The sequence below is a fragment of the Mixophyes fleayi genome, chromosome 8 (assembly GCF_038048845.1).
Source record: "Mixophyes fleayi isolate aMixFle1 chromosome 8, aMixFle1.hap1, whole genome shotgun sequence".
NCBI classification, from domain to species: Eukaryota; Metazoa; Chordata; class Amphibia; order Anura; family Limnodynastidae; genus Mixophyes; species Mixophyes fleayi.
Genome location: NC_134409.1, coordinates 131,124,520 through 131,137,280, shown reverse-complemented (window position 1 = coordinate 131,137,280; position 12,761 = coordinate 131,124,520).

The following is a 12,761-nucleotide window of genomic DNA, read 5'->3' as shown; positions in this document are numbered from 1 at the left end:
AACCAAAATATCCAAAGGTGGGGGTCATCTCTCCAGGGGTTGTGCTCTGACTTTCCCGCCAAGAATCCAGTTACAACTAGTCTATTAGCATTTTATAGTCAGTATCACTTTAAGTGTTTTATTCCCTAACATCACTAACTAGAGTATGCAATGTGCGATCTATTTGGTGAAAGAACCGGACAACTGCTGATGAATAGGGGATTAAAATGATACCAGACATGACACGTTTCCTGTAACCTAGACCTTAAATAACACTAAAGTGTACATATAATCATAATATTTAAACTAATAATAAACTAAATACTATGTGCTCATAAATCACTGTGGAATGGAATCAATATGAATATGAAATATATAAATAACTAAATGTTGTAGTGCGAGTGTGTGCATGCGTATTTTAATGCGTGATCGCACCGTGCAACGTGTAGCGTGGCATACTGAGTGCAATCGCACGATAAAACAATATTAACCAATATACTTTCGTTCTTCCAATTATACGACTTCGACATACCTCATTGTCTGTCTGTATTACCCAGGAATGTTTTATTCATTAGTTTGTTCCCCATTGTAAAGCGCTAGGGAATTAGCTGGCGCTGTATAAATATATGTTGATGATGATGAAGACGATTGGTAGTTTGTGTTTAATCAGCGTTGAACAATATTCAGATGGTTGAAGTGCTCATGTATTTTATACTCCTGCTGTCTAATTAAGTTTCCTCCGTCACTCTTTGTGCATCAACATTGGGAACAAATATAGATGCGATCGGCAGATGACTGGTATCACCGTGGGTAGGTCCGATCATCTTCAGAGCCCACTAATAGCTCTCGGTCGAGATCTGATCGTTCAGCCTGATCACCTGACCTTTCCAGTTCGGTCACCCGGTCAGCTGTGTGACTGATCCCATCTATATTAGGGGGCTTTGCAGGGCTGGATTGTGAATTTCTAGACGAGCTTGTTCTCTAAGTTGTTGGTGAACACCAAAATGTCCTGCACCAGATTTTGGCATTGACATTTGATGAATGAGATAGTGCAATCAATTACTAGGGTGTATAATTTCTGACATTAGTCCTACAATCTTACAACAGAACCACCTGAGCACTCTAAGTCTAACGGGCCTATTTATTAAAAAGTGGTGATAGGACTATCGACAGCCACTGATCCCAGTGCTAAAAAACCTCCTGTCACCGTGATTTACTAACATAATATCCTAGGGGCAGCTGGGTGACAAACGGGGCCTGGTTCATTAAGGAAAGTAAAACAAAACATGTTGCATTGAAGGTAAATTTAAAATGTAAGGACAGATTTATAGTTGGGGTAGGGCATGTCCTAGATCAACTTTAGATTTTAGTGTAAAAATGAAGCTATCAAGTATTTGTGTGCTGCATGCAAAAAACCGCCAGTATTTAACCATACTTGTTAACTTTTCCCCGTTGGCTTCAGGGAGATCCCGGGGGAGGTGGTGTGTGGGGCGCGGCTTGACAAATCACATCATTTTGGGGGCTAAGATGACACAATATTGCATCATCAAGCCCCACTCCCGCCACTTATCTATTGGGGGGGCGAGAACGGGAGGTTGCCCTGCTCTCCCGGGAGGCCGGGAGGTCTCCCAGAAATGCGGGAGTCTCCCAGACATTCCGGGAGAGTAGGTAACTATGCGTTAAATAAAAGCAGCTAATGAATCTCTAGAGACTGAAGTGTCTTTTACATCTCTGTCTCCATTACTGAAGTCATGTTGTCTTACCTGTCAGTCTTTGATTAAATCTTGGTTTCCATGAAAATGGCCACCTCCATAGGCATCAATACATGGACATAGGACACAATTTCTGAACAGTGTTATCATGCCACAGATGGCGAAGCCAACCACGTCTTGTACTGGCTCAGCATCAGGGAGAATGCCAGACTCTTCAGGGAGTGAGGGAGATCACCCCTATTTCAGGGAGTCTCCCTGACATTCAGGGAGAGTTGGCAAGTATGTATTTAACTTATGTGCAAAAATAATAAACTAATTTGCACCCCTTACATTACAATATGGTTTGTGCAGGAGAAAATGTACTCCTTTTTTCTGCCTTACTTTCCTTAATGAATCAGATCCACAGAGTTCAGGGATAAACACATGCATGACTAGACTGCGGCCTATGATGAAGTTCATTTTAAAATATACGAGAATAGTTGTTCTCCAAAGCAAAATGAAAACATGAATGATAAATGTACTAAGGTTTTAATCTTGACGTATTCCCATGGTAAAGTGTGAAGATAACGAGTCACCCTTGGGCGGGCACTTGAGAATTAGCGAGTAGGAGAGACAAGGATGGCAACAGACAGGGGCAAACGCAGGATTTTTAAGGGGGGGTTCCCCCCCCCCAAAAAAACAAAAATGCATAGAGAGAGAGAGCTGCTGCTTAGGCGATGATGTACTGTACAGCAGCCGCGGCTGCTTAGGCGATGATGTACTGTACAGCAGCCGCGGCTGCTTAGGCGATGATGTACTGTACAGCAGCCGCGGGCTGCTTAGGCGATGATGTACTGTACAGCAGCCGCGGCTGCTTAGGCGATGATGTACTGTACAGCAGCCGCGGGCTGCTTAGGCGATGATGTACTGTACAGCAGCCGCGGGCTGCTTAGGCGATGATGTACTGTACAGCAGCCGCGGCTGCTTAGGCGATGATGTACTGTACAGCAGCCGCGGGCTGCTTAGGCGATGATGTACTGTACAGCAGCCGCGGCTGCTTAGGCGATGATGTACTGTACAGCAGCCGCGGCTGCTTAGGCGATGATGTACTGTACAGCAGCCGCGGGCTGCTTAGGCGATGATGTACTGTACAGCAGCCGCGGGCTGCTTAGGCGATGATGTACTGTACAGCAGCCGCGGCTGCTTAGGCGATGATGTACTGTACAGCAGCCGCGGCGCTGTCAAAGAAGCGTCCGCGGCAGTGCTGTATCAATACAGCACTGCCGTGGACGCTTCTGTGACAGTGCCGTGGCTGCTGTACAGTACAGGGCAATGTTTAGTGCCCGTTCGTTCGCGGAGGGGAGGGGTTTCTGACAGATGCAGGTATGACAGCCTCTCCCCCTTCTCCCTCAGTAACACTTGTTCGTGCCTCAGTTCTGATTTCGATGAAAACATAATAGGTGACAAAGATTGAACTTTTAAAATGTCAAGTGGACCTGCGTTTTGAAAGCAAGGGAACATAATCAACATAATCATTGGGGGGGGGGGATTTTAAATTAAGGACGAGTTCAGTTTTACCTACCACGTATTAGCCTGGCGTGCAAGGTGAGGGGGGTGTTACGAGCGTTTTAGCCTAGGGCGGCCTGACCCTTCCTTAATCAAGCTCTGCCCAGATAGGATGTGAAGTACAACTGCAGAGAGGGGACGGGGGGCGGCCGTGACTTGTATAATTCTGGCATGGTGCAATTGCATAATTTCACTGCGTTGGGAGGGGCTAAAACGGGGCGCTTCACGACTAATCGCTTTTGCTTTTGCTGAGTCCCCCTATTATTACTCACACCCTTCGGTGCTACTTATGTGTATTACCTCTCTATATGTTTCTTGCTTCTGTATCCGGCGCTACGGAATCCGTGGCGCCTTATAAATAAATAATAATATTGGAGATCCCCCCCCTCGCCCACTTCACCAAGATGCCCGAGAATGGCCTGCTCTCCCAGGACTCCAGGAAAACTACCCAAAATTCGTGGGTCTCCCACATTTTTGGTCAACATCCCCCTTGCATTGTGTAATTGACATCACACGGAACTTTACAGACGCTGTTGTAAATATTTTCAACTTGTGATTTAAGTTCAGTCTGTTTGTTTTTAATCAGACACTATCATTATTAATGTCACAATCTCTGTGATCACCAGTGTCAATATTGGGATGTTGTGTAATTTGTGTTATTTGTCATGTGATAGAAGAATGATGTCATTCTTCTTTCTCTCTTAACTACACAACAAACAATCGTTGCAATGTTTGTTTGTTTTTTAATTCTCTCCCGTTGCCCTTTAAAAAAAAAAAAAACACAAAGAGCATTATTCATTGCAGGTCATTTGTTTATTTACTGTAAAAGCATGCTTTGCAGCAATATGATTCCTAATTAAGTTATTATTTCTTCATCAGTGTCTGAGCAGAATAATAGGTTATGTCTGATACAGTGTTTACCCTTGGGCTGACCTTTCCTGCCTTAGCCCCGGTAAACAATCACAATGCAGATGGTAATGACTCTGCAAATCTGCCTCATCATGTGCTCATCTCTGGTTCGTTAAAATATGTGGGTATGCTGTGCGTGTGACACACATTTCCCATAAGGAGTGAGTAACCGCTCAGTACTGCTTCTGTTCTGTCTGGAATCTTAGCAAATCACCTCCAGGAATCTCTCTGCCTCATGTGCATTAAAGGGACGCTGTGATCAAAGTTGGGTCATTCACATGCACTTATATACATAACTTCTAGAAGTGTATACAACAGATGTGGGAAACACAAGAAAGCAGATACCTTCTTTATTGATGGAACTGCAGCTGTTCTTTAAAGTAGATTCTATCCGTCACTCTAAAAAGCCTGCCAAGTTGTCCTATCATCATCATCATCATCACAATTTATTTATATAGCCCCACTAATGTACAGAGAATTCACTCAGGCGCGTGCTGGGAGAGGGAAGCCTGGGGGGCACACAGGCGGCCGCATTGCATGCAACGGGATGCGGCCGCGTCATCAATGACGCGACCGCATCCCCTGTCATGTGATGTGGCCGTCTGTGTGCTGACGCGGCCGCATATGATGTCATCAGATGCGGCCGCCGGTGAAAATGTGCTATATTGCACCCGGGGGGGGGGGGGGGGCGGCCAGCCTACCCCCCAGCCCTAATGGCGGTCTGACCGAGCGGCCCCCCGGGCCAGCCCGCCCCTAAACTCACTCACATCAGTCCCTGCCCCATTGGAGCTTACAGTCTAAATTCCTCTAAACACACACACACAGAGACACAGACTAGGGTCAATTTGTTAGCAGCCAATTAACCTACCAGTATGTTTTTTGAGTGTGGGAGGAAACTGGAGCACCTGGAGAAAACCCACGCAAACACGGGGAGAACATACAAACTCCTCACAGATAAGGCCATGGTCGAGAATTGAACTCAGGACCCCAGTGCTGTGAGGCAGAAGTGCTAACCACTGAGCCACCGTGCTGTCCTATCATCATCATCATCATCATCATTTATTTATATAGCGCCACTGATTCTGCAGCGCTGTACAGAGACCTCATTCACATCAACAATAATTATTTAGTATTATTATCACTCATTAACCATACATCCCAACTATCCTGATTTAGGTGGGATCTGAGCGGACTGTCCGGCGCCATGGTAACATTCCTCCCAACTTTCCCAATTTTAGTGGGACAGTCCCGATTTTAGGGCTCTGTGCCTCTGTCCCTCCTGGGTAATGTTGGGGAAAGGCAGGTATCTAATGGGCAACCTAGCACTATACAACGCTAGGCAGCCCTCTGGGGGTGTGGCTAGGTCTCCCTGGCGCGATGTGGCCACACCCTGTCCCGCTGTCGACGAAACTCCCAGTGAATTAACTCACAATGGCAACACAGTATTCATTTCTTTATGGTGGGTATTAATTTTTTACAACAGGACAAGCGGTACCACAGCAACCCCACACCAGAGCCGTAATATATTCACAAACTGCACCCCCCCCTTCAGCGTTGCGCCCTGGGCGGTCGCCCCCTATCGCACTGCCCCAGTTACGGCCCTACTCCCACAATATGCCCCTGGAAACAAACAGGTTAAAAATGACTGCACTCAGAAAGTGGAATTTTGAGGCTAGGACAGACCTTGGATGACTCACAAACGTCTCAATTTACTTTAACACAAAGAAAATCCCAGTTTACCACAGATCCAAGATGTTTATCTGATGGTTTCAGGAATGGATTGCTGGCCCTTAGACACACAAAACATACAGTATGTTCAGCTCACTTGTATTAACTATAACTAGAAAACATTTGTTTATGTCTTGGGTAAATAGTTAACAGTCGGTAACCAAACAGAAACCCCCCTCCTCGTTATACCGCTATCCTCACTTACTGCCATGGATAGACGTTTAAAGAGTTTTTCAAAGGGACTCTCACCCTTCAGGTGGCTTTAATGTACTGACTTCTACATGCACTCTTCTAACTTTTACTAAGCTCAGTGCAGTAGATTTACTAAACTCTTTTAAAAGGAAAAGTGGAGGTGTTACCCATAGCAACCAATCAGATTCTATCTATCATTGATCTAATGCATTCTAGGAAATGATAGCTAGATTCTGATTGGTTGCTATGGGCAACACCTCCACTTTTCCTCTTTAGAATGTTTTAGTATAACTACCCCTTTGTTTTTGTTTCTCTGGCTTCCTTCTGTGCTCTACAGCCATGTGTTGATATCATCAGGCAGAGTTTATGATTGTTGGCGCCATGAGCTATGACGTCAGAGGTCGATTAAAGTCAGATAGGGGCACGCTGACAACGCTGACTCTTTATGATTTCAAAGTGCGCCTCTTCCCTGTAGTTAGCGGAGGCAGCCATTTTGTGGGCTGTACTGGCAGTCTGCATTCTCATGAATATAGGTTAACCCTCAAAATTGCTGCATATAGCGCAGAGGATGTGCGCACTTCAACATGTGCAGGCAATTCTCAGTCACGATGATCTCTTTTGAGGCAAAATATCAGTTCCAAGCTAGGATTTGTAGTTCAGTGACAGAGGGGGATCTTCAGATCGGCTAAATCTTGCCCACACGATATACGCATCATATATTAAATTTCCCTAATCACACACAGCAGCGTGGAAGCTCCCAGCAGTTTGATGTCTCGAACGTGTGTGTCATGTTCCCCTGATGATTACCTTCCAACTCTGTCTGGGATTTTTTTTTTTTTTAACAAGACTTTCTGAAGCTGTGTTTTGTTTATCAATTCCCTGCCCTGTCTGAGACTGGCTCTGCTAAAGGCATATAAAACCAAGCTTTGTCCTGTACAATGACTCAAAATAGCTACTGCAGCTTCAAAACAGCATTATTATGGCTGTATATCTAATATTGTGTGTATTCTGAACACCGTAACGTGTAGTTAGAGTGTACCTTTAGCTTATCTGCAGCCATTTTGTGGTCTGAACAAGTATTTGCTATAATGCAGCCTATCCGTTCACTAGGAACTAGTGCCGTCATTGAGGGGGCTAGAGGGGCTAGGGCGCACCCCACCCTCTCTGGGCCGACCCCATAGTGGGCAATGACAAAGCTCCTTGACAAAGCTGCATGTGTATATACAAGTTTTTCACCTGTGGGCGGTACACGGGGGCTTTTGAAAATTATGCTGGGGGGCCACAAATGTCTAGTTATGCCCCTGCTAATACCTGTCAATATTAAAAAAGAGAGAATAAGGACATTAGGCACCAAATCCATCTACATCTGCCTAGAGTACTGTGGCCATTTTTGGTCAAGGTCATGCCAATGTATTACAGACCATGCCCCTTTCAAGTGCGGAAACCTGTGTGTCTTCCAAACACACAGCCCTGCCCCCTTTCCTCATATTCACGCGGTACTGATTTCCTATGAAATGATTGGCTACATTCTTATGTATACCAGTTTAGCAAACAAAATGGCTGCTTCCATTGTGCATGGTGGAGAGGTCCACTTTAAACACATGACAAGTAAAGGTAGGGATCAGGCTGTTAGGCACTTAGGCATTTAGGGGTAGATTTAGTAAAGTGGAGGTGTTGCCCCTAGCAACCAATCAGATTCTAGCTATCATTTATCTAATACATTCTAAAATGCTAGAATTGGTTGCTATGGGCAACACCTCCACTTCTCCTTTTTAGAAGCTTTTGTAAGTCTATCCCTCGCAGAGAGCGCAGCGCATTCTTTGTAAGTATATCTAGCACAGCCCAATGGCATAACAAAACGTGAGTCGACTCGGTTTGGTTTAAAAAGACGGGAAATGCTGTTTCCCGGTCACATGAGCGCTATGAAGTTCACAAGTATGGAAGGGAAACGGTGTTTCCAACTGAGACATGCATGACACTAAATGATCTTGTTGCTGTCATTTTTTGACAGGGAAACGCATAATTTATAAACCAAACTTGCTGACATTTGTCATCTACCCTCCGGGAGGGGAGAACGCGCTAGCAAATCCTTGGGGGCGTGGCCATGTGAACCGTGTTATTAAGCAGGGCCAGGATAAAACAATCTGTGTATTGCGTTGGTAAGCCCTACCCCTGCGGGAGGGTGCACTGCTATCCCGGTAGAGTGAGTGACTCTGATGAACTATGGTTTCTCTGTCATATGGAAAGCACTTGCCAAATCGCTGCACACAGAATTTTGGCGGATGACGCGACCTCCCATGTTTGCAAACATATTTTTCCTTTTAAACGCTTTATTTATAACAGCTGTTTAAGTACACAAAACACAGAAAACATGGGAACAGATATAAAAATACAGTAAAGGCTTATAAAACAGTTATCTAGTCCCACCAGAGAGAACGAAGGATTATTTTAATATTTACTGTCCGGTGGGCAAGTCCAAGGGAACAGAGGAGGGCGATGAAACATAAGAAAATATTATTAAGTGATGTAAACTGTATTTTCTTAATAATAATATGATTCAAATAGCCCCTTAACATTCCATAGAGGAACACAAACAGAAACAACGAAACTGCCAGGGTTTTTTTGTTTAATAAAGGGAGAGGGGGAGGGCAGGGGATTGAGGGGCAAGTACTTCATGCTTGACAAATCTCCCTGAATGTCAGGGAGACTCCCTGAAATAGGGGTGATCTCCCTCACTCCCTGAAGAGTCTGGCATTCTCCCTGATGCTGAGCCAGTACAAGACGTGGTTGGCTTCACCATCTGTGGCATGATGATACAGTTCAGAAATTGTGTCCTATGTCCATGTGTTGATGCCTATGGAGGTGGCCATTTTCATGGAGACCAAGATTTAATCAAAGACTGACAGGTAAGAAAACATGACTTCAGTAATGGAGACAAAAATGTAAAAGACACTTCAGTCTCTAATGATTCATTAGCTGCTTTTCTTTAACGCATAGTTGCCTACTCTCCTGGGATGTCCGGGAGACCTCACAGGACAGCAGGGCAAAATCCCAGTTCTCGCCCCTGCAATAGATAAGTGGTGGGGGGCAGGGCTTAATGATGGAAATATTGCGTCATCTTGGCTCTGCCCCCTGCTGTAAGTGGCCAAAATTGTAACAATTGTTTAGCGGCGGGGTCAAAATGATGCAATTCAGTCCCGCGATCGTACGCCCACTTCCCCCGGGATCTCCCTGAAGCCAACGTGGAAAATTTGGCATGTATAAAGTACCCCACTTAATAGTATCTATAAATATAAAGTTAATTATACCATAATGAAATGACCAAGCTAATAATCCTATAGACAATGCAGGAATGAAGTTAATCCCGGTAAGGTTGTTATATGAGTACCATGGACCCTCAATTTTTACAGAAGGCTATAGATGTTTTCCAAAGTGGTTACGTACTAATGGTACGGTACCATATTCTATTGATTATTGTCTTTCTAGATAGCAGTTTTTAGACACATTTAGAAAGGAGTGCAACCACCTGATTCTGATTTCCTAACAATTTTAATTCTAATGCATTTTACTGATAGGAAAACAAAATGACCTCAATTATTCATGAATTAATTGCTGTGATAAACCATAGCTGATCTCCTTCCTGCCACACGCACTTTTACTATTTCTAATATTTCTGTGACAAAAGCAAAGTGCAGACGTTGAGGTAAAGGAGGTAGTGACAATGTTTATCAACACTGTAATACAAACAGCAGAGGGGTTGGTGGTTGAGGGGCAGCCCTTAAATTAGGTCCCTGTAACATCAAACATCAGAGCACATGATTCCCCCCCCCCCCTTCTAAAACCACTCTCCCCAGGCAATTTGTTTTTCTTCATTCTGCCTGCTCAGGAAGTGTTGACTAATTTTATCTGAATTATTGATCTTCCTCCCTCTTGGACCACTTAGCACAGGCTGTTCTCTCAAAAGGTTGCGGGATGTGTCAGCTTTCATTGCAGGGGTAAAATTGTACACGCTCACTCCAATGTATACCTATGTATATATATATATATATATATATATATATATATACATATATATAAATATAGATTTATATATATATATATATATAGACAGATGTATATATATATATATATATATAAATATATATATAGACAGATATATGTATATATATAAATAAATATATATATATATAGACAGATGTATATATATATATGTATATATATATATATATATATATATATATCTCAAATTTTCACCCATATACTGTGTATATATATATATATATATATATACATATATATATATATGTCTCGAAGGAGTGAGATATACCTATGCCTGGATATAGAAATAATGAATAAAAATGATTAATTTTAGCATGATCTTAGTGGTTAGCACTTCTGCCTCACAGCACTGGGGTCATGAGTTCGATTCCCGACCTTGGCCTTATCTGTGTGGAGTTTGTATGTTCTCCCCATGTTTCTGTGGGTTTCCTCTGGATGCTCCGGTTTCCTCTCACACTCCCAAAACATACTTGTGGGTTAAATTGACCTTAGTTTCTGTCTGTGTCTGTATGTTAGGGAATTTAGACTGTAAGCTCCAATGGGGCAGGGACTGATGTGAGTGAGTTCTCTGTACTGCGCTGCGAAATTAGTGGCGCTATATAAATAGCTGATGATGATCAGGTCAGAGAATAAAGCAAGATTTATTGCAATAATAGCTCCAGGCCCCATTCATAAATAGGCCCAGCTGGTACTGCTCATAGATTTATTTTATGCTCCATCATAGCAGTGTTACTAATATACAAAGACAAACACGTGTAATAATCATAATCGTCATCACCATTTATTTATATAGCACCACTAATTCCACAGCGCTGTACAGAGAACTCACTCGAACTCACTCATCAGTCCCTGCCCCATTGGGGCTTACAGTCTAAATTACCTAACACACACACAGACAGAGAGAGAGAGGGTCAATTTGTTACCAGACAATTAACCTACTAGTATGTTTTTGGAGTGTGGGAGGAAACCAGAGCACCCGGAGGAAACCCATGCAAACATGGGGAGAACATACAAACTCCTCACAGATAAGGTCATGGCTGGGAACTGAACTCATGACCCCAGTGCTGTGAGGCAGAAGTGCTAACCACTGAGCCACTGTGTTGCCCCCAATAATAAATGCTATCTTCTGATTTGTATTTTCAAATATTTGATATGAATGTATGTTTAAATAATGATGATGTTATAGACCCATGTCCAATCTATTAATGTGGATACAATGAGTACCTTGTTTAGGTAACCATGACTCTCCAGCTGTTGTGAGCCTCCAAGCCACAGGCTGTCAGGGAACGATGGGACTTGTAGTTCTTCAACTGCTGTCTCTCTGCACCATATACCAATCTGGGAGAGAAATCAACCAGCACAATGATTGATAAGACGGGACGGACAGAATCGTGATGTATCAATTAGTACAGTATGTAACGTGTAGGTCTGAAAGATCCGTCACTTACTCCTAATTGAAGAAATGTAACATATTCTAAACAAATGATGTGTGCATGAATCATTACACTAGGCTGGACGTGTAGAATATGAATATACTGTGTACAAAACTGATATTAGGTCTATAGGAGAATAATCACATACGGACAAAGGCAACATAACCAGTGGAATGATTACACGGAATGACACCATCACACACTTCACAAACTGAACACTGTATAAGCCTGGTAATTAACCACTTCATTTTCAGAAGGAGACAATAATGAACAGAAGTTATACTAGGAAATATTAAGTTGCTCCTTAATGTGAGCTTGTTCCTTACATACAGTGGAGATATAGTCATTTTACTGGCTGAAGCTATAACCAGCCTTCCATAGAAGGAGAATTTGACCAACGATTAGCAACAGGAGGCCCCTCCGAGCCTTCTCCATTTGCCCCAGCTCCTTCCTGATTTATTGACACGTATGTTGGGACTTGTATAAATTACCTGCTGATATGTTATTACAGATAGGTGTCTTTCTTTGATTAAATGTATTGTGTTAACTTTTTACTGAGATTTGGGGTACTATGTGGCCCTTTTCATAGGCAGAGTTTTGGTGGTTTCCTAGTACCTGGAAACCCCCCTTCAAGCCTGGATAATTGAGGTGGCTGGACCCTGCCCCCACTTTGCACAGCTCTGCTTGAAAAGGGAGAGCTGCATGCACCTAACAGTAGTGCACGCAGCATTGCCCATATATATTATGGGGATAGGAAGAGTTGGAGAGCAGCCAAGCACTGTCTAAAATTATAGCCACGTCCCCATGCATGCTGGTCACGCCCACTGGTGGCGTGGTGTGGAAACCCCCCTCTACAAATCCTACGTTTGCCCCTGCTTTTGAAGGTTAGAGAGCAGCACCACCCCCAAGTGTATCAGGATACCGATCAACGAACTACACAGACCTTTGTTTGCAGTTTTAAAATATTTTAGACCCATGTCTTAATAGTCATGTTTGTCCCTCTCTTGTACTGTAGGAGTCCCCATAACTAACGGTAAACAATTTGATATATCCTTCTGTTTCTTAAATTCTTCTTCCTTATATAACCTTTGTCTTTCTCCCTCCAATTTGTAAGCGTCTCCTTGTTCTTCAGTTTTTTTTTTTATTTTAAATCTCATCTGAAGTCCTTTTTTCCTTGGTTGTTGACATCACCATTCATTTTGGT